Source organism: Stenella coeruleoalba (genome assembly GCF_951394435.1).
Source record: "Stenella coeruleoalba genome assembly, chromosome: 6".
Taxonomy (NCBI): Eukaryota; Metazoa; Chordata; class Mammalia; order Artiodactyla; family Delphinidae; genus Stenella; species Stenella coeruleoalba.
The window spans coordinates 126,078-149,881 of NC_137151.1; positions in this window are offsets into that span (position 1 = coordinate 126,078).

A 23,804-nucleotide genomic window follows, 5' to 3' on the forward strand; every position below is an offset into this window, starting at 1 on the left:
CGCACTCTCCCCCTAAAGCGTTGCCGTACCCTCACCTGGACCCTAGACCGTCCCCGTCCCCTAACCCTAACCCTAGCCCGAACCCTAACCCTAACCCTTCCCCGAAGCCTGACCCTCACCCGTCCCCTAATCCTAACCCGTACACTAACACTAACCCGCGCCCTCACACGCACGCTCCCCCTAAAGCGTTGCCGTACCCTCACCTGGACCCTAAACCGTCCCCGTCCCCTAACCCTAACCCTAGCCCGAACCCTCTCCCTAACCCTTCCCCGAAGCCTGACCCTCACCCGTCCCCTAATCCTAACCCGTACGCTAACACTCACCCGCGCCCTCACACGCACGCTCCCCCTAAAGCGTTGCCGTACCCTCACCTGGACCCTAAACCGTCCCCGTCCGTGTCCCTAACCCTAGCCCGAACCCTAACCCTAACGCTTCCCCGAAGCCTGACCCTCACCCGTCCCCTAATCCTAACCCGTACGCTAACACTAACCCGCGCCCTCACACGCACGCTCCCCCTAAAGCGTTGCCATACCCTCACCTGGACCCTAAACTGCCCCCGTGCCCTAAGCCTAACCCTAGCCCGAACCCTAACCCTGACGGTTCCCTGAAGCCTGACCCTCACCCGTCACCTAATCCTAACCCGTACGCTAACACTCACCCGCGCCCTCACACGCACGCTCCCCCTTAAGCGTTGCCGTACCCTCACCTGGACCCTTAACCGTCCCCGTTCCCTAACCCTACCCCTAGCCCGAACCCTAACCCTAACCCTTCCCCGAAGCCTGACCCTCACCCGTCCCCTAATCCTAACCCGTACGCTAACACTAACCAGCGCCCTCACACGCGCGCTCCCCCTAAAGCGTTGCCGTACCCTCACCTGGACCCTAAACCGTCCCCGTCCCCTAACCCTAACCCTAGCCCGAACCCTAACCCTAACACTTCCCCGAAGCCTGACCCTCACCCGTCCCCTAATCCTAACCCGTACGCTAACACTAACCCGCGCCCTCACACGCACGCTCCCCCTAAAGCGTTGCTGTACCCTCACCTGGACACTAAACCGTGCCCGTCCCCGTCCCCTAACCCTAGCCCGAACCCTAACCCTAACACTTACCCGAAGCCTGACCCTCAACCGTCCCCTAATCTTAAACCGTATGCTAACACTAACCCACGCCCTCACACGGACGCTCCCCCTAAAGCGTTGCCGTAACCTCACCTGGACCCTAAACTGTCCCCGACCCCTAACCCTAACCCTAGCCCGAACCCTAACCCTAACACTTCCCCGATGCCTGACCCTCACCCGTCCCCTAATCCTAACCCGTACGCTAACACTAACCCGCGCCCTCACACGCACGCTCCCCCTAAAGCGTTGCCGTACCCTCACCTGGACCCTAAACTGTCCCCAACCCCTAACCCTAACCCTAGCCCGAACCCTAACCCTAACCCTTCCCCGAAGCCTGACCCTCACCCGTCCCCTAATCCTAACCCGTACGCTAACACTAACCCGCGCCCTCACACGCACGCTCCCCCTAAAGCGTTGCCGTACCCTCACCTGGACCCTAAACCGTCCCCGTCCCCTAGCCCGAACCCTAACACTAACCCTTCCCCGAAGCCTGACCCTCACCCGTCCCCTAATCCTAACCCGTACGCTAACACTAACCCGCGCCCTCACACGCACGCTCCCCCTAAAGCGTTGCCGTACCCTCACCTGGACCCTAAACCGTCCCCGTCCCCTAACCCTAATCTAGCCCGAAACCTCTCCCTAACCCTTCCCCGAAGCCTGACCCTCACCCGTCCCCTAATCCTAACCCGTACGCTAACACTAACCCGCACCCTAACACGCACGCTCCCCCTAAAGCGTTGCCGTACCCTCACCTGGACCCTTTACCGTCCCCATCCCCTAACCCTAACCCTAGACCGAACCCTAACCCTAACCCTTCCTCGAAGCCTGACTCTCACCCGTCCCCTAATCCTAACACGTACGATAACACTAACCCGCGCCCTCACACGCACGCTAACCCTAAAGCGTTGCCGTACCCTCACCTGGACCCTAAACCGTCCCCGTCCCCTAACCCTAACCCTAGCCCGAACCCTAACCCTACCCCTTCCCCGAAGCCTGACCCTCACCCGTCCCCTAATCCTAACCCGTACGCTAACACTAACCTGCGCCCTCACACGCACGCTCCCCCTAAAGCGTTGCCATACCCTCACCTGGACCCTAAACCATCACCGTCCCCTAATCCTAACCCTAGCCCGAACCCTAACCCTAACACTTCCCCGAAGCCTGACCCTCACCCGTCCCCTAATCCTAACCCGTACGCTAACACTAACCCACGCCCTCACACGCACGCTCCCCCTAAAGCGTTGCCGTACCCTCACCTGGACCCGAAACCGTCCCCGTAGCCTAACTCTAACCCTAGCCCGAACCCTAACCCTAACCCTTCCCCGAAGCCTGACCCTCACCCATCCCCTAATCCTAACCTGTACGCTAAAACTAACCCACGCCCTCACACGCACGCTCCCCCTAAAGCGTTGCCGTACCCTCACCTCGACCCTAAACCGTCCCCGTCCCCTAACCCTAACCCTAGCCCGAACCCTAATCCTTACCATTCCCCGAAGCCTAACCCTCACCTGTCCCCTAATCGTAACCCGTACACTAACACTAACCCGCGCCCTCACACGCACGCTCCCCCTAAAGCGTTGCCGTACCCTCACCTGGACCTTAAACCGTCCCCGTCCCCTAACCCTAACCCTAGCCCGAACCCTAACCCTAACCCTTACCCGAAGCCTGACCCTCACCCGTCCCCTAATCCTAACCCGTACGCTAATACTAACCGACGCCCTCACTCGCACGCTCCCCCTAAAGCGTTGCCGTACCCTCACCTGGACCCTAAACCGTCCCCGTCCCCTAACCCTAACCCTAGCCCGAACCCTAACGCTGACCCTTCCCCAAAGCCTGACCCTCACCCGTCCCCTAATCCTAACCCGTATGCTAACACTAACCCGCGCCCTCACACGCACGCTCCCCCTAAAGCGTTGCCGTACCCTCACCTGGACCCTAAACCGTCCCCGTAGCCTAACTCTAACCCTAGCCCGAACCCTAACCCTAACCCTTCCCCGAAGCCTGACCCTCACCCATCCCCTAATCCTAACCCGTTGCTAACACTAACCCGCGCCCTCACACGCACGCTCCCCCTAAAGCGTTGCCGTACCCTCCCCTGGACCCTAAACCGTCCCCGTCCCCTAACCCTAACCCTAGCCCGAACCCTAACCCTAACCCTTCCCCGAAGCCTGACCCTCACCCGTCCCCTAATCCTAACCCGTACGCTAACACTAACCCATGCCGTCACACGCACGCTCCCCCTAAAGCGTTGCCGTACCCTCACCTGGACCCTAAACCGTCCCCGTCCCCTAACCCTAACCAAGCTGAACCCTAACCCTAACTCTTCCCCGAAACCTGACCCTCACCCATCCCCTAATCCTAAACCGTACGCTAACGCTAACCCATGCCCTCACACGCACGCTCCCCCTAAAGCGTTGCCGTACCTTCACCTGGACCCTAAACCGTCCCCGTCCCCTAACACTAACCCTAGCCCGAACCCTAACCCTAACCCTTCCCCGAAGCCTGACCCTCACCCGTCCCCTAATCCTAACCCGTACGCTAACACTAACCGACGCCCTCACTCGCACGCTCCCCCTAAAGCGTTGCCGTACCCTCACCTGGACCCTAAACCGTCCCCGTCCCCTAACCCTAACCCTAGCCCGAACCCTAACGCTGACCCTTCCCCAAAGCCTGACCCTCACCCGTCCCCTAATCCTAACCCGTATGCTAACACTAACCCGCGCCCTCACACGCACGCTCCCCCTAAAGCGTTGCCGTACCCTCACCTGGACCCTAAACCGTCCCCGTAGCCTAACTCTAACCCTAGCCCGAACCCTAACCCTAACCCTTCCCCGAAGCCTGACCCTCACCCATCCCCTAATCCTAACCCGTTGCTAACACTAACCCGCGCCCTCACACGCACGCTCCCCCTAAAGCGTTGCCGTACCCTCCCCTGGACCCTAAACCGTCCCCGTCCCCTAACCCTAACCCTAGCCCGAACCCTAACCCTAACCCTTCCCCGAAGCCTGACCCTCACCCGTCCCCTAATCCTAACCCGTACGCTAACACTAACCCATGCCGTCACACGCACGCTCCCCCTAAAGCGTTGCCGTACCCTCACCTGGACCCTAAACCGTCCCCGTCCCCTAACCCTAACCAAGCTGAACCCTAACCCTAACTCTTCCCCGAAACCTGACCCTCACCCATCCCCTAATCCTAAACCGTACGCTAACGCTAACCCATGCCCTCACACGCACGCTCCCCCTAAAGCGTTGCCGTACCTTCACCTGGACCCTAAACCGTCCCCGTCCCCTAACACTAACCCTAGCCCGAACCCTAACCCTAACCCTTCCCCGAAGCCTGACCCTCACCCGTCCCCTAATCCTAACACGTACGCTAACACTAACCCGCGCCCTCACACATACGCTCCCCCTAAAGCGTTGCCGTACCCTCACCTGGACCCTAAACCGTCCCCGTCCCCTAACCCTAACCCTAGCCCGAACCCTAACCCTAACCCTTCCCCGAAGCCTGACCCTCACCCGTCCCCTAATCCTAACCCGTACGCTAACACTAACCCGCGCCCTCACACGCACGCTCCCCCTAAAGCGTTGCCGTACCCTCACCTGGACCCTAAACCGTCCCCGTCCCCTAACCCTAACGCTAGCCCGAACCCTAACCCTAACCCTTCCCCGAAGCCTGACCCTCACCCGTCACCTAATCCTAACCCGTACGCTAACACTAACCCACGCCCTCACACGCACGCTCCCCCTAAAGCGTTGCCGTACCCTCACCTGGACCCTAAACCGTCCCCGTCCCCTAACCCTAACCCTAGCCCGAACCCTAACCCTAACCCTTCCCCGAAGCCTGACCCTCACCCGTCCCCTAATCCTAACCCGTACGCTAACACTAACCCGCGCCCTCACACGCACTCTCCCCCTAAAGCATTGCCGTACCCTCCCCTGGACCCTAAACCGTCCCCGTCCCCTAACCCTAACCCTAGCCCGAACCCTAAAACTAACACTTCCCCGAAGCCTGACCCTCACCCGTCCCCTAATCCTAACCCGTACGCTAACACTAACCCGCGCCCTCACACGCACGCTCCCCCTAAAGCGTTGCCGTACCCTCACCTGGACCGTGAACCGTCCCCGTCCCCTAACCCTAACCAAGCCCGAACCCTAACCCTAACCCTTCCCAGAAGCCTGACCCTCAACCGTCCCAGAATCCTAACCCGTACGCTAACACTAACCCGCGCCCTCACACGCACGCTCCCCCTAAAGTGTTGCCGTACCCTCCCATGGACCCTAAAACGTCCGCGTCCCCGAACCCTAACCCTAGCCCGGACCCTAACCCTAACCCTTCCCCGAAGCCTGACCCTCACCTGTCCCCTAATGCTAACCCGTACACTAACACTAACCCGCGCCCTCATACGTACGCTCCCCCTAAAGCGTTCCCGTACCCTCACGTTGACCCTAAACCGTCCCCGTCCCCTAACCCTAACCCTAGCCCGAACCCTAACCCTAACCCTTCCCCGAAGCCTGACCCTCACCCGTCCCCTAATCCTAACCCGTACGCTAACACTAACCCGTGCCCTCACACACACGCTCCTCCTAAAGCGTTGCCGTACCTTCACCTGGACCCTAAACCGTCCCCGTCCCCTAACCCTAAGCCTAGCCCGAGCCCTAAACCTAACCGTTCCCAGAAGCCTGACCCTCACCCGTCCCCTAATCCTAACCCGTACGCTAACACTAACCCACGCCCTCACACGCACGCTCCCCCTAAAGAGTTGCCGTACCCTCACCTGGACCCTAAACCGTCCCCATCCCCTAACCCTAACCCTAGCCCGAACCCTAAACCTGACACTTCCCCGAAGCCTGATCCTCACCCGTCTCCTAATCCTAACCCATACGCTAACACTAACCCGCGCCCTCACACGCACGCTCCCCCTAAAGCGTTGCCGTACCCTCACCTGGACCCTAAACCATCCCCGTCCCCTAACGCTAACCCTAGCCCGAACCCTAACCCTGACCCTTCCCCGAAGCCTGACCCTCACCCGTCCCCTAATCCTAACCCGTACGCTATCACTAACCCGCGCCCTCGCATGCACGCTCCCCCTAAAGCGTTGCCGTACCCTCACCTGGACCCTAAACCGTCCCCGTCCCCTAACGCTAACCCTAGCCCGAACCCTAACCCTGACCCTTCCACAAAGCCTGACCCTCACAAGTCCCCTAATCCTAACCCGTACGCTATCACTAACCCATGCCCTCGCACGCACGCTCCCCCCAAAGCGTTGCCGTACCCTCACCTGGACCCTAAACCGTCCCCGTCCCCTAACCCTAACCCTAGCCCGAACCCTAACACTAACCCTTCCCCGAAGCCTGACCCTAACCCGTCCCCTAATCCTAACCCGTACGCTAACACTAACCCGCGCCCTCACACGCACGCTCCCCCCAAAGCGTTGCCGTACCCTCACCTGGACCCTAAACCGTCCCCGTCCTCTAACCCTAACCCTAGCCCGAACCCTAACCCTGACCCTTCCCCGAAGCCTGACCCTCACCCGTCCCCTAATCCTAACCCGTACGCTAACTCTAACCCGCGCCCTCACACGCACGCTCCCCCTAAAGCGTTGCCGTACCCTCACCTGGACCCTAAACCGTCCCCGTCACTTAACCCTAACCCTAGCCCGAACCCTAACCCTAACCCTTCCCCGAAGCCTGACCCTCACCCGTCCCCTAATCCTAACCCGTACGCTAACACTAACCCGCGCCCTCACACGCACGCTCCCCCTAAAGCGTTGCCGTACCCTCACCTGGACCCTAAACCGTCCCCGTCCCGTAACCCTAACCCTAGCCCGAACCCTAACCCTAACCCTTCCCCGAAGCCTGACCCTCACCAGTCCCCTAATCCTAAACCATACGCTAACACTAACCCGAGCCCTCACACGCACCCTCCCCCTAAAGCGTTGCCGTACCCTCCCCTGGACCCTAAACCACCCCCGTGCTCTAACCCTAACCCTAGCCCGAACCCTAACCCTGACTCTTCCTTGAAGCCTGACCCTCACCCGTCCCCTAATCCTAACCCGTACGCTAACACTAACCCGCGCCCTCACACGCACGCTCCCCCTAAAGCGTTGCCGTACCCTCACCTGGACCCTACAACGTCCCCATCCCCTAACCCTAACCCTAGACCGAACCCTAACCCTAACCCTTCCCCGAAGCATGAACCTCACCTGTCCCCTAATCCTAACCCGTACGCTAACACTAACCCGTGCCCTCACACGCACGCTCCCCCTAAAGCGTTGCCGTACCCTCACCTGGACCCTAAACCGTCCCCGTCCCCTAACCCTAACCCTAGCCTGAACCCTAACCCTAACCCTTCCCCGAAGCCTGACCCTCACCCGTCTCCTAATCCTAACCCGTACGCTAACACTAACCCACGCCCTCACACGCACGCTCCCCCTAAAGCGTTGCCGTACCCTCACCTGGACCCTAATCCGTCCCCGTCCCCTAACCCTAACCCTAGCCCGAACCCTCTCCCTAACCCTTCCCCGAAGCCTGACCCTCACCCGTCCCCTAATCCTAACCCGTACGCTAACAATAACCCGCGCCCTCACACGCACGCTCCCCCTAAAGCGTTGCCGTACCCTCACCTGGACCCTAAACCGTCCCCGTCGCCTAACTCTAACCCTAGCCCGAACCCTAACCCTAACCCTTCCCCGAAGCCTGACCCTCACCCATCCCCTAATCCTAACCCATACGCTAACACTAACCCGCGCCCTCACACGCACGCTCCCCCTAAAGCGTTGCCGTACCCTCACCTGGACCCTAAACCGTCCCCTTCCCCTAACCCTAACCCTATCCCGAACCCTACCCCTAACCCTTCCCCGAAGCCTGACCCTCACCCGTCCCCTAATCCTAACGCATACACTAACACTAACCCGCGCCCTCACACGCACTCTCCCCCTAAAGCGTTGCCGTACCCTCACCTGGACCCTAGACCGTCCCCGTCCCCTAACCCTAACCCTAGCCCGAACCCTAACCCTAACCCTTCCCCGAAGCCTGACCCTCACCCGTCCCCTAATCCTAACCCGTACACTAACACTAACCCGCGCCCTCACACGCACGCTCCCCCTAAAGCGTTGCCGTACCCTCACCTGGACCCTAAACCGTCCCCGTCCCCTAACCCTAACCCTAGCCCGAACCCTCTCCCTAACCCTTCCCCGAAGCCTGACCCTCACCCGTCCCCTAATCCTAACCCGTACGCTAACACTCACCCGCGCCCTCACACGCACGCTCCCCCTAAAGCGTTGCCGTACCCTCACCTGGACCCTAAACCGTCCCCGTCCGTGTCCCTAACCCTAGCCCGAACCCTAACCCTAACGCTTCCCCGAAGCCTGACCCTCACCCGTCCCCTAATCCTAACCCGTACGCTAACACTAACCCGCGCCCTCACACGCACGCTCCCCCTAAAGCGTTGCCATACCCTCACCTGGACCCTAAACTGCCCCCGTGCCCTAAGCCTAACCCTAGCCCGAACCCTAACCCTGACGGTTCCCTGAAGCCTGACCCTCACCCGTCACCTAATCCTAACCCGTACGCTAACACTCACCCGCGCCCTCACACGCACGCTCCCCCTTAAGCGTTGCCGTACCCTCACCTGGACCCTTAACCGTCCCCGTTCCCTAACCCTACTCCTAGCCCGAACCCTAACCCTAACCCTTCCCCGAAGCCTGACCCTCACCCGTCCCCTAATCCTAACCCGTACGCTAACACTAACCAGCGCCCTCACACGCGCGCTCCCCCTAAAGCGTTGCCGTACCCTCACCTGGACCCTAAACCGTCCCCGTCCCCTAACCCTAACCCTAGCCCGAACCCTAACCCTAACACTTCCCCGAAGCCTGACCCTCACCCGTCCCCTAATCCTAACCCGTACGCTAACACTAACCCGCGCCCTCACACGCACGCTCCCCCTAAAGCGTTGCTGTACCCTCACCTGGACACTAAACCGTGCCCGTCCCCGTCCCCTAACCCTAGCCCGAACCCTAACCCTAACACTTACCCGAAGCCTGACCCTCAACCGTCCCCTAATCTTAAACCGTATGCTAACACTAACCCACGCCCTCACACGGACGCTCCCCCTAAAGCGTTGCCGTAATCTCACCTGGACCCTAAACTGTCCCCGACCCCTAACCCTAACCCTAGCCCGAACCCTAACCCTAACACTTCCCCGAAGCCTGACCCTCACCCGTCCCCTAATCCTAACCCGTACGCTAACACTAACCCGCGCCCTCACACGCACGCTCCCCCTAAAGCGTTGCCGTACCCTCACCTGGACCCTAAACTGTCCCCGACCCCTAACCCTAACCCTAGCCCGAACCCTAACCCTAACCCTTCCCCGAAGCCTGACCCTCACCCGTCCCCTAATCCTAACCCGTACGCTAACACTAACCCGCGTCCTCACACGCACGCTCCCCCTAAAGCGTTGCCGTACCCTCACCTGGACCCTAAACCGTCCCCGTCCCCTAGCCCGAACCCTAACACTAACCCTTCCCCGAAGCCTGACCCTCACCCGTCCCCTAATCCTAACCCGTACGCTAACACTAACCCGCGCCCTCACACGCACGCTCCCCCTAAAGCGTTGCCGTACCCTCACCTGGACCCTAAACCGTCCCCGTCCCCTAACCCTAATCTAGCCCGAAACCTCTCCCTAACCCTTCCCCGAAGCCTGACCCTCACCCGTCCCCTAATCCTAACCCGTACGCTAACACTAACCCGCGCCCTAACACGCACGCTCCCCCTAAAGCGTTGCCGTACCCTCACCTGGACCCTTTACCGTCCCCATCCCCTAACCCTAACCCTAGCCCGAACCCTAACCCTAACCCTTCCTCGAAGCCTGACTCTCACCCGTCCCCTAATCCTAACACGTACGATAACACTAACCCGCGCCCTCACACGCACGCTAACCCTAAAGCGTTGCCGTACCCTCACCTGGACCCTAAACCGTCCCCGTCCCCTAACCCTAACCCTAGCCCGAACCCTAACCCTACCCCTTCCCCGAAGCCTGACCCTCACCCGTCCCCTAATCCTAACCCGTACGCTAACACTAACCCGCGCCCTCACACGCACGCTCCCCCTAAAGCGTTGCCATACCCTCACCTGGACCCTAAACCATCACCGTCCCCTAATCCTAACCCTAGCCCGAACCCTAACCCTAACACTTCCCCGAAGCCTGACCCTCACCCGTCCCCTAATCCTAACCCGTACGCTAACACTAACCCGCGCCCTCACACGCACGCTCCCCCTAAAGCGTTGCCGTACCCTCACCTGGACCCGAAACCGTCCCCGTAGCCTAACTCTAACCCTAGCCCGAACCCTAACCCTAACCCTTCCCCGAAGCCTGACCCTCACCCATCCCCTAATCCTAACCCGTACGCTAACACTAACCCACGCCCTCACACGCACGCTCCCCCTAAAGCGTTGCCGTACCCTCACCTCGACCCTAAACCGTCCCCGTCCCCTAACCCTAACCCTAGCCCGAACCCTAATCCTTACCATTCCCCGAAGCCTAACCCTCACCCGTCCCCTAATCGTAACCCGTACACTAACACTAACCCGCGCCCTCACACGCACGCTCCCCCTAAAGCGTTGCCGTACCCTCACCTGGACCTTAAACCGTCCCCGTCCCCTAACCCTAACCCTAGCACGAACCCTAACCCTAACCCTTACCCGAAGCCTGACCCTCACCCGTCCCCTAATCCTAACCCGTACGCTAACACTAACCGACGCCCTCACTCGCACGCTCCCCCTAAAGCGTTGCCGTACCCTCACCTGGACCCTAAACCGTCCCCGTCCCCTAACACTAACCCTAGCCCGAACCCTAACGCTGACCCTTCCCCAAAGCCTGACCTTCACCCGTCCCCTAATCCTAACCCGTATGCTAACACTAACCCGCGCCCTCACACGCACGCTCCCCCTAAAGCGTTGCCGTACCCTCACCTGGACCCTAAACCGTCCCCGTAGCCTAACTCTAACCCTAGCCCGAACCCTAACCCTAACCCTTCCCCGAAGCCTGACCCTCACCCATCCCCTAATCCTAACCCGTTGCTAACACTAACCCGCGCCCTCACACGCACGCTCCCCCTAAAGCGTTGCCGTACCCTCCCCTGGACCCTAAACCGTCCCCGTCCCCTAACCCTAACCCTAGCCCGAACCCTAACCCTAACCCTTCCCCGAAGCCTGACCCTCACCCGTCCCCTAATCCTAACCCGTACGCTAACACTAACCCATGCCGTCACACGCACGCTCCACCTAAAGCGTTCCCGTACCCTCACCTGGACCCTAAACCGTCCCCGTAGCCTAACTCTAACCCTAGCCCGAACCCTAACCCTAACCCTTCCCCGAAGCCTGACCCTCACCCGTCCCCTAATCCTAAACCGTACGCTAACACTAACCCACGCCCTCACACGCACGCACCCCCTAAAGCGTTGCCGTACCCTCACCTGGACCCTAAACCGTCCCCGTCCCCTAACCCTAACCCTAGCCCGAACCCTAACCCTTACAATTCCCCGAAGCCTGACCGTCACCCGTCCCCTAATCCTAACCCGTACACTAACACTAATCCACGCCCTCACACGCACGCTCCCCTTAAAGCGTTGCCGTACCCTCACCTGGACCCTAAACTGTCCCCGTCCCCTAACCCTAACCCTAGCCCGAACCCTAACCCTAACACTTCCCCGAAGCCTGACGCTCACCCGTCCTCTTATCCTAACCCGTACGCTAACACTAACCCACGCCCTCACACGCACGCTCCCCCTAAAGCGTTGCCGTACCCTCACCTGGACCCTAAACCGTCCCCGTATCCTAACTCTAACCCTAGCCCGAACCCTAACCCTAACCCTTCCCCGAAGCCTGACCCTCACCCATCCCCTAATCCTAACCCGTACGCTAACACTAAACCACACCCTCACACGCACGCACCCCCTAAAGCGTTGCCGTACCCTCACCTGGACCCTAAACCGTCCCCGTCCCCTAACCCTAACCCTAGCCCGAACCCTAACCCTTACCATTCCCCGAAGCCTGACCCTCACCCGTCCCCTAATCCTAACCCGTACACTAACACTAACCCGCGCCCTCACACGCACGCTCCCCCTAAAGCGTTGCCGTACCCTCACCTGGACCCTAAACCGTCCCCGTCCCCTAACCCTAACCCTAGCCCGAACCCTAAACCTAACCCTTCCCCGAAGCATGACCCTCACCCGTCCCCTAATCCTAACCCGTACGCTAACACTAACCCGCGCCCTCACACGCACGCTCCCCCTAAAGCGTTGCCGTACCCTCACCTGGACCCTAAACCGTCCCCGTCCCCTAACCCTATCCCTAGCCCGAACCCTCTCCCTAACCCTTCCCCGAAGCCTGACCCTCACCCGTACCCTAATCCTAACCCGTACACTAACACTAACCCGCGCCCTCACATGCACGCTCCCCCTAAAGCATTGCTGTACACTCACCTGGACCCAAAACCGTCCCCGTCCCGTAACCCTAACCCTAGCCCGAACCGTAACCCTAACCCTTCCCTGAAGCCTGACCCTCACCCATCCCCTAATCCTAACCCGTACGCTAACACTAACCCGCGCCCTCACACGCACGCTCCCCCTAAAACGTTGCCGTACCCTCACCTGGACCCTAAACCGTCCCCGTCCCCTAACCCTAACCCTAGCCCGAACCCTAACCCTAACCCTTCCCCGAAGCCTGACCCTCATCTGTCCCGTAATCCTAACCCGTAGGCTAACAATAACCCGCGCCCTCACACGCACGCTCCCCCTATAGCGTTGCCGTACCCTCACCTGGACCCTAAACCGTCCCCGTCCCCAAACCCTATCCCTAGCCCGAACCCTAACCCTAAACCTTCCCCGAAGCCTGACCCACACCCGTCCCGTAATCCAAACGCGTAGGCTAACACTCACCCGAGCCCTCACACGCACGCTCCCCCTATAGCGTTGCCGTACCCTCACCTGGACCCTAAACCGTCCCCGTCCCCTAACCCTTACTCTAGCCCGAACCCTAACCATAACACTTCCCCGAAGCCTGACCCTCACCCGTCCCCTAATCCTAACCCGTACGCTAACACTAACCCGCGCCCTCACACGCACGCTCCCCCTAAAGCGCTGCCGTACCCTCACCTGGACCCTAAACCGTCCCCGTCCCCGTCCCCTAACCCTAGCCCAAACACTAACCCTAACGCTCACCCGAAGCCTGACCCTCACCCGTCCCCTAATCCTAACCCGTACGCTAACACTAACCCGTGCCCTCACACGCACGCTCCGCCTAAAGCGTTGCCGTACCCTCACCTGGACCCTAATCCGTCCCGTCCCCTAACCCTAACCCTAGCCCGAACACTAACCCTAACCCTTCCCCGAAGCCTGACGCTCACCCATCCCCTAATCCTAACCCGTACGCTAACACTAACCCGCCCCCTCACACGCACGCTCCCCATAAAGTGTTGCCGTACCCTCACCTGGACCCTAAACCGTCCCCGTCCCCTAACCCTAACCCTAGCCCGAACCCTAACCCTACCCTTCCCCGAAGCCTGACCCTCAACCGTCCCCTAATCCTAACCCGTACGCTAACACTAACCCACGCCCTCACACGCACGCTCCCCCTAAAGCGTTGCCGTACCCTCACCTGGACCCTAAACCGTCCCAGTCCCCTAACCCTAACCCTAGCCCGAACACCAACCCTAACCCTTCCCCGAAGCCTGATCCTCATCCGTCCCCTAATCCTAACCCGTACGCTAACACTAACCCGCGCCCTCACACGCACGCTCCCCGTAAAGCGTTGCCGTACCCTCACCTGGATGCTAAACCGTCCCCGTCCCCTAACCCTAACCCTAGCCCGAACCCTAACCCTGACCCTTCCCCGAAGCCTGACCCTCACCCGTCCCCTAATCCTAACCCGTACGCTAACACTAACCCGCGCCCTCACACGCACGCTCCCTCTAAAGCGTTGCCGTATCCTCACCTGGCTGCTAAACCGTCCCCGTCCCCTAACCCTAACCCTAGCCCGAAACCTAACCCTGACCCTTCCCCGAAGCCTGACCCTCACCCGTCCCCTAATCCTAACCCGTACGCTAACACTAACCCGCGCCCTCACACGCACGCTCCCCCTAAAGCGTTGCCGTACCCTCACCTGTATCCTAAACCATCCACGTCCCCTAACCCTAACCCTAGCCCAAACCCTAACCCTGACCCTTCCCCAAAGCCTGACCCTCACCCGCCCCCTAATCCTAACCCGTACGCTAACACTAACACGCGCCCTCACACGCACGCTCCCCCTAAAGCGTTGCCGTACCCTCACCTGGACCCTAAACCGTCCCCTAACCCTAACCCTAACTCTAGCCCGAACCCTAACCCTGACCCTTCCCCGAAGCCTGACCCTCACCCGTCCCTTAATCCTAACCCGTACGCTAACACTAACCCGCGCCCTCACACGCACGCTCCCCCTAAAGCGTTGCCGTACCCTCACCTGGACCCTAAACCGTCCCCGTCCCCTAACCCTAACCCTAGACCGAACCCTAACCCTAACCCTTCCCCAAAGCCTGACCCTCACCCATTCCCTAATCCTAACCCGTACGCTAACACTAACACGCGCCCTCACACGCACGCTCCCCCTAAAGCGTTGCCGTACCCTCCCCTGGACCCTAAACCGTCCCCGTCCCCTAACCCTAACCCTAGCCCGAAATCTAATCCTAACCCTTCCGCGAAGCCTGACCCTCACCCGTCCCCTAATCCTAACACGTATGCTAACACTAACCCGCGCCCTCACACGCACGCTCCCCCTAATACGTTGCCGTACCCTCACCTGGAACTTAAACCGTCCCCGTCCCCTAACCCTAACTGTAGCCCGAACCATAACCCTAACCCTTCCCAGAAGCCTGACCCTCACCTGTCCCCTAATCCTAACCCATATGCTAACACAAACCCATGCGCTCACACGCACGCTCCCCCTAAAGCGTTGACGTACCCTCACTTGGAACCTAAACCGTTCCCGTCCCCTAACCCTAACCCTAGCCCGAACCCTAACCCTAAGCCTTCCACGAAGCCTGACCCTCACCCGTCCCCTAATCCTAACCCGTACGCTAACACTAACCCGCGCCCTCACACGCACGCTCCCCCTAAAGCGTTGCCGTACTCTCACCTGGACCCTAAACCGTCCCCGTCCCATAACCCTAACCCTAGCCCGAACCCTAACCCTAACCCTTCCCCGAAGCCTGACCATCACCCGTCCCCTAATCCTAAACCGTACGCTAACACTAACCCGCGCCCTCACACGCACCCTCCCCCTAAAGCGTTGCCGTACCCTCACCTGGACCCTAAACCGCCCCCGTGCCCTAACCCTAACCCTAGCCCGAACCCTAACCCTGACGCTTCCCTGAAGCCTGACCCTCACCCGTGCCCTAATCCTAACCCGTACGCTAACACTAACCCGCGCCCTCACACGCACGCTCCCCCTAAAGCGTTGCCGTACCCTCACCTGGACCCTAAACCGTCCCCGTTCCCTAACCCTAACCCGAGCCCGAACCCTAACCTTAACCCTTCCCCGAAGCCTGACCCTCACCCGTCCCCTAATCCTAACCCGTACGCTAACACTAACCCGCGCCCTCACACGCACGCACCCCCTAAAGCGTTGCTGTACCCTCACCTGGACCCTAAACCGTCCCCGTCCCCTAACCCTTACCCTAGCCCGAACCCTAACCCTAACACTTCCCCGAAGCCTGACCCTCACCTGTCCCCTAATCCTAACCCGTACGCTAACACTAACCCGCGCCCTCACACGCACGCTCCCCCTAAAGCGTTGCCGTACCCTCACCTGGACCCTAAACCGTCCCCGTCCCCTAACCCTAACCCTAGCCCGAACCCTAACCCTAACCCTTCCCCGAAGCCTGACCCTCACCCGTCCCCTAATCCTAACCCGTAGGTTAACACTCACCCGCGCCCTCACACGCACGCTCCCCCTAAAGCATTGCCGTACCCTCACCTGGACCCTAAACCGTCCCCGTCCCCTAACCCTAACCCTAGTCCGAACCCTAACCCTAACCCTTCCCCGAAGCCTGACCCTCACCCGTCCCCTAATCCTAACCCGTACGCTAACATTAACCCGTGCCGTCACACGCACGCTCCCCCTAAAGCGTTGCCGTACCCTCACCTGGACCCTAAACCGTCCCCGTAGCCTAACTCCAACCCTAGCCCGAACCCTAACCCTAACCCTTCCCCGAAGCCTGACCCTCACCCATCCCCTAATCCTAAACCGTACGCTAACACTAACCCACGCCCTCACACGCACGCACCCCCTAAAGCGTTGCCGTACCCTCACCTGGACCCTAAACCGTCCCCGTAGCCTAACCCTAACCCTAGCCCGAACCCTAACCCTTACCATTCCCCGAAGCCTAACCCTCACCCGTCCCCTAATCCTAACCCGTACACTAACACTAACCCGCGCCCTCACACGCACGCTCCCCCTAAAGGGTTGCCGTACCCTCACCTGGACCCTAAACCGTCCCCGTCCCCTAACCCTAACCCTAGCACGAACCCTAAACATAACCCATCCCCGAAGCCTGACCCTCACCCGTCCCCTAATCCTAACCTGTACGCTAACACTAACCCGCGCCCTCACACGCACGCTCCCCCTAAAGCGTTGCCGTACCCTCACCTGGACCCTAAACCGTCCCCGTCCCCTAACCCTAACCCTAGCCCGAACCCTAACCCTAACCCTTCCCCGAAGCCTGACCCTCACCCGTCCCCTAATCCTAACCCGTACGCTAACACTAACCGACGCCCTCACTCGCACGCTCCCCCTAAAGCGTTGCCGTACCCTCACCTGGACCCTAAACCGTCCCCGTCCCCTAACCCTAACCCTAGCCCGAACCCTAACCCTGACACTTCCCCGAAGCCTGACCCTCACCCGTCCCCTAATCCTAACCCGTATGCTAACACTAACCCGCGCCCTCACACGCACGCTCCCCCTAAAGCGTTGCCGTACCCTCACCTGGACCCTAAACCGTCCCCGTCCCCTAAGCCCAACCCTAGCCCGAACCCTAACCCTAACCCATCCCCGAAGCCTGACCCTCATCCGTCCCCTATTCCTAACCCGTACGCTAACACTAACCCGCGCCCTCACATGCACGCTCCCCCTAAAGCGTTGCCGTTCCCTCCCCTGGACCCTAAACCGTCCCTGTCCCCTAACCCTAACCCTAGCCCGAACCCTAACCCTAACCCTTCCCCGAAGCCTGACCCTCACCCATCCCCTAATCCTAACCCGTACGCTAACACTAACCCGCGCCCTCACACGCACGCTCCCCCTAAAGCGTTGCCGTACACTCACCTGGACCCTAAACCGTCCCCGTCCCCTAAGACTAACCCTAGCCCGAACCCTAACCCTAACCCTTCCCCGAAGCCTGACCCTCACCCGTCCCCTATTCCTAACCCGTATGCTAACACTAACCCGTGCCGTCACACGCACGCTCCACCTAAAGCGTTGCCGTACCCTCACCTGGACCCTAAACCGTCCCCGTCCCCTAACCCTAGCCCGAACCCTAACCCTAACACTTCCCCGAAGCCTGACCCTCACCCATCCTCTAATCCTAACCCGTACGCTAACACTAACCAGCGCCCTCACACGCACGCTCCCCCTAAAGCGTTGCCGTACCCTCACCTGGACCCTAAACCGTCCCCGTATCCTAACTCTAACCCTAGCCCGAACCCTAACCCTAACCCTTCCCCGAAGCCTGACCCTCACCCATCCCCTAATCCTAACCCGTACGCTAACACTAACCCACGCCCTCACACGCACGCTCCCCCTAAAGCGTTGCCGTACCCTCACCTGGACCCTAAACCGTCCCCGTCCCCTAACCCTAACCCTAGCCCGAACCCTAACCCTTACCATTCCCCGAAGCCTGACCCTCACCCGTCCCCTAATCCTAACCCGTACGCTAACACTAACCCGCGTCCTCACACGCACGCTCCCCCTAAAGGGTTGCCGTACCCTCACCTGGACCCTAAACCGTCCCCGTCCCCTAACCCTAACCCTAGCACGAACCCTAAACCTAACCCTTCCCCGAAGCCTGACCCTCACCCGTCCCCTAATCCTAACCTGTACGCTAACACTAACCCGCGCCCTCACACGCACGCTCCCCCTATAGCGTTGCCGTAACCTCACCTGGACCCTAAACCGTCCCTGTCCCCTAACCCTAACCCTAGCCCGAACCCTAACCCTAACCCTTCCCCGAAGCCTGACCCTCACCCGTCCCCTAATCCTAACCCGTACGCTAACACTAACCGACGCCCTCACTCGCACGCTCCCCCTAAAGCGTTGCAGTACCCTCACCTGGACCCTAAACCGTCCCCGTCCCCTAACCCTAACCCTAGCCCGAACCCTATCCCTGACCCTTCCCCGAAGCCTGACCCTCACCCGTCCCCTAATCCTAACCCGTACGCTAACACTAACCCGCGCCCTCACACGCACGCTCCCCCTAAAGCGTTGCCGTACCCTCACCTGGACCCTAAACCGTCCCCGTCCCCTAACCCTAGTCCTAGGCCGAACCCTAACCCTAACCCTTCCCCGAAGCCTGACCCTCACCCGTCCCCTAATCCTAACCCGTACGCTAACACTAACCCACGCCCTCACTCGCACGCTGCACCTAAAGCGTTGCCGTACCCTCACCTGGACCCTAAACCGTCCCCGACCCCTAATCCTAACCCTAGCCCGCACCCTCTCTCTAACCCTTCCCCGAAGCCTGACCCTCACCCGTCCCCTAATCCTAACCCGTACGCTAACACTAACCCGCGCCCTCACATGCACGATCCCCCTAAAGCATTGCTGTACACTCACCTGGACCCTAAACCGTCCCCGTCCCGTAACCCTAACCCTAGCCCGAACCCTAACCCTAACCCTTCCCCGAAGCCTGACCCTCACCCATCCCCTAATCCTAACCCGTACGCTAACACTAACCCGCGCCCTCACACGCACGCTACCCCTAAAGCGTTGCCGAACCCTCACCTGGACCCTAAACCGTCCCCGTCCCCTAACCCTAACCCTAGCCCGAACCCTAACCCTAACACTTCCCCGAAGCCTGACCCTCACCCGTCCTCTAATCCTAACCCGTACGCTAACACTAACCCGCGCCCTCACACGCACGCTCCCCCTAAAGCGTTGCTGTACCCTCACCTGGACCCTAAACCGTCCCCGTAGCCTAACTCTAACCCTAGCCCGAACCCTAACCCTAACCCTTCCCCGAAGCCTGACCCTCCCCCATCCCCTAATCCTAACCCGTACGCTAACACTAACCCACGCCCTCACACGCACGCTCCCCCTAAAGCGTTGCCGTACCCTCACCTGGACCCTAAACCGTCCCCGTCCCCTAAACCTAACCCTAGCCCGAACCCTAACCCTTACCATTCCCCGAAGCCTGACCCTCACCCGTCCCCTAATCCTAACCCGTACACTAACACTCACCCGCGCCCTCACACGCACGCTCCCCCTATAGCGTTGCAGTACCCTTACCTGGACCCTAAACCGTCCCCGTCCCCTAACCCTTACTCTAGCCCGAACCCTAACCCTAACACTTCCCCGAAGCCTGACCCTCACCCGTCCCCTAATCCTAACCCGTACGCTAACACTAACCCGCGCCCTCACACGCACGCTCCCCCTAAAGCGCTGCCGTACCCTCACCTGGACCCTAAACCGTCCCCGTCCCCGTCCCCTAACCCTAGCCCAAACACTAACCCTAACGCTCCCCCGAAGCCTGACCCTCACCCGTCCCCTAATCCTAACCCGTACGCTAACACTAACCCGCGCCCTCACACGCACGCTCCCCATAAAGCGTTGCCGTACCCTCACCTGGACCCTAAACCGTCCCCGTCCCCTAACCCTAACCCTAGCCCGAACCCTAACCCTACCCTTTCCCGAAGCCTGACCCTCACCCGTCCCCTAATCCTAACCCGTACGCTAACACTAACCCGCGCCCTCACACGCACGCTCCACCTAAAGGGTTGCCGTACCCTCACCTGGACCCTAAACCGTCCCCGTCCCCTAACCCTAACCCTAGCCCGAACACCAAACCTAACCCTTCCCCGAAACCTGACCCTCACCTGTCCCCTAATCCTAAGCCATACACTAACACTAACCCGCGCCCTCACACGCACGCTCCCCCTAAAGCGTTGCCGTACCCTCACCTGGACCCTAAACCGTCCCCGTCCCCTAACCCTAACCCTAGCCCGAACCCTAACCCTGACCCTTCCCCGAAGCCTGACCCTCACCCGTCCCCTAATCCTAACCCGTACGCTAACACTAACCCACGCCCTCACACGCACGCTCCCCCTAAAGCGTTGCCGTACCCTCACCTGGACCCTAAACCGTCCCCGTCCCCTAACCCTAACCCTAGCCCGAACCCTAACACTAACCCTTCCCCGAAGCCTGACCCTCACCCGTCCCATAATCCTAACCCGTACGCTAACACTAACCCGCGCCCTCACACGTACGCTCCCCCTAAAGCGTTGCCGTACCCTCACCTGGGCCCTAAACCATCCCCGTCCCCTAACCCTAACCCTAGCCCGAACCCTAACCCTAACCCTTCCCCGAAGCCTGACCCTCACCCGTCCCCTAATCCTAACCCGTACGCTAACACTAACCCACGCCCTCACACGCACGCTCCCCCTAAAGCGTTGCCGTACCCTCACCTGGACCCTAAACCGTCCCCGTCCCCTAACCCTAACCCTAGCCCGAACACTAACCCTAAACCTTCCCCGAAGCCTGACCCTCAGCCGTCCCCTAATCCTAAGCCGTACGCTAACACTAACCCGCGCCCTCACACGCACGCTCCCACTAAAGCGTTGCCGTACCCTCACCTGTATCCTAAACCGTCCCCGTCCCCTAACCCTAACCCTAGCCCAAACCCTAAACCTGACCCTTCCCCAAAGCCTGACCCTCACCCGTCCCCTAATCCTAACCCGTACGCTAACACTAACACGCGCCCTCACACGCACGCTCCCCCTAAAGCGTTGCCGTACCCTCACCTGGACCCTAAACCGTCCCCTAACCCTAACCCTAACTCTAGCCCGAACCCTAACCCTGACCCTTCCCCGAAGCCTGACCCTCACCCGTCCCTTAATCCTAACCCGTACGCTAACACTAACCCGCGCCCTCACACGCACGCTCCCCCTAAAGCGCTGCCGTACCCTCACCTGGACCCTAAACCGTCCCCGTCCCCTAACCCTAACCCTAGACCGAACCCTAACCCTAACCCTTCCCCAAAGCCTGACCCTCACCCATTCCCTAATCCTAACCCGTACGCTAACACTAACCCGCGCCCTCACACGCACGCTCCCCCTAAAGCGTTGCCGTACCCTCCCCTGGACCCTAAACCGTCCCCGTCCCCTAACCCTAACCCTATCCCGAAATCTAATCCTAACCCTTCCGCGAAGCCTGACCCTCACCCGTCCCCTAATCCTAACACGTATGCTAACACTAACCCGCGCCCTCACACGCACGCTCCCCCTAATACGTTGCCGTACCCTCACCTGGAACTTAAACCGTCCCCGTCCCCTAACCCTAACTGTAGCCCGAACCATAACCCTAACCCTTCCCAGAAGCCTGACCCTCACCTGTCCCCTAATCCTAACCCATATGCTAACAGAAACCAATGCGCTCACACGCACGCTCCCCCTAAAGCGTTGACGTACCCTCACTTGGACCCTAAACCGTTCCCGTCCCCTAACCCTAACCCTAGCCCGAACCCTAACCCTAAGCCTTCCACGAAGCCTGACCCTCACCCGTCCCCTAATCCTAACCCGTACGCTAACACTAACCCGCGCCCTCACACGCACGCTCCCCCTAAAGCGTTGCGGTACCCTCACCTGGACCCTAAACCGTCCCTGTCCCCTAACCCTAACCCTAGCCCGAACCCTAACCCTAACCCTTCCCCAAAGCCTGACCCTCACCCGTTCCCTAATCCTAACCCGTAGGCTAACACTAACCCGCGCCCTCACATTCACGCCCCCCCTAAAGTGTTGCCGTACCCACACCTGGACCCTAAACCGTCCCCGTCCCCTAACCCTAACCCTAGCCCGAACCCTATCCCTAACACTTCCCTGAAGCCTGACCCTCACCCGTCCCCAAATCTTAACCCGTATGCTAACACTAACCCGCGCCCTCACACGCACGCTCCCCCTAAAGCGTTGCCGTACTCTCACCTGGACCCTAAACCGTCCCCGTCCCGTAACCCTAACCCTAGCCCGAACCCTAACCCTAACCCTTCCCCGAAGCCTGACCATCACCCGTCCCCTAATCCTAAGCCGTACGCTAACACTAACCCGCGCCCTCACACGCACCCTCCCCCTAAAACGTTGCCGTACCCTCACCTGGACCCTAAACCGCCCCCGTGCCCTAACCCTAACCCTAGCCCGAACCCTAACCCTGACGCTTCCCTGAAGCCTGACCCTCACCCGTGCCCTAATCCTAACCCGTACGCTAACACTAACCTGCGCCCTCACACGCACGCTCCCCCTAAAGCGTTGCCGTACCCTCACCTGGACCCTAAACCGTCCCCGTTCCCTAACCCTAACCCGAGCCCGAACCCTAACCTTAACCCTTCCCCGAAGCCTGACCCTCACCCGTCCCCTAATCCTAACCCGTACGCTAACACTAACCCGCGCCCTCACACGCACGCACCCCCTAAAGCGTTGCTGTACCCTCACCTGGACCCTAAACCGTCCCCGTCCCCTAACCCTTACCCTAGCCCGAACCCTAACCCTAACACTTCCCCGAAGCCTGACCCTCACCTGTCCCCTAATCCTAACCCGTACGCTAACACTAACCCGCGCCCTCACACGCACGCTCCCCCTAAAGCGTTGCCGTACCCTCACCTGGACCCTAAACCGTCCCCGTCCCCTAACCCTAACCGTAGCCCGAACCCTAACCCTAACCCTTCCCCGCAGCCTGACCCTTACCCATCCCCTAATCCTAACCCGTAGGTTAACACTCACCCGCGCCCTCACACGCACGCTCCCCCTAAAGCATTGCCGTACCCTCACCTGGACCCTAAACCGTCCCCGTCCCCTAACCCTAACCCTAGTCCGAACCCTAACCCTAACCCTTCCCCGAAGCCTGACCCTCACCCGTCCCCTAATCCTAACCCGTACGCTAACATTAACCCGTGCCGTCACACGCACGCTCCCCCTAAAGCGTTGCCGTACCCTCACCTGGACCCTAAACCGTCCCCGTAGCCTAACTCTAACCCTAGCCCGAACCCTAACCCTAACCCTTCCCCGAAGCCTGACCCTCACCCATCCCCTAATCCTAAACCGTACGCTAACACTAACCCACGCCCTCACACGCACGCACCCCCTAAAGCGTTGCCGTACCCTCACCTGGACCCTAAACCGTCCCCGTCCCCTAACCCTAACCCTAGCCCGAACCCTAACCCTTACCATTCCCCGAAGCCTAACCCTCACCCGTCCCCTAATCCTAACCCGTACACTAACACTAACCCGCGCCCTCACACGCACGCTCCCCCTAAAGGGTTGCCGTACCCTCACCTGGACCCTAAACCGTCCCCGTCCCCTAACCCTAACCCTAGCACGAACCCTAAACATAACCCTTCCCCGAAGCCTGACCCTCACCCGTCCCCTAATCCTAACCTGTACGCTAACACTAACCCGCGC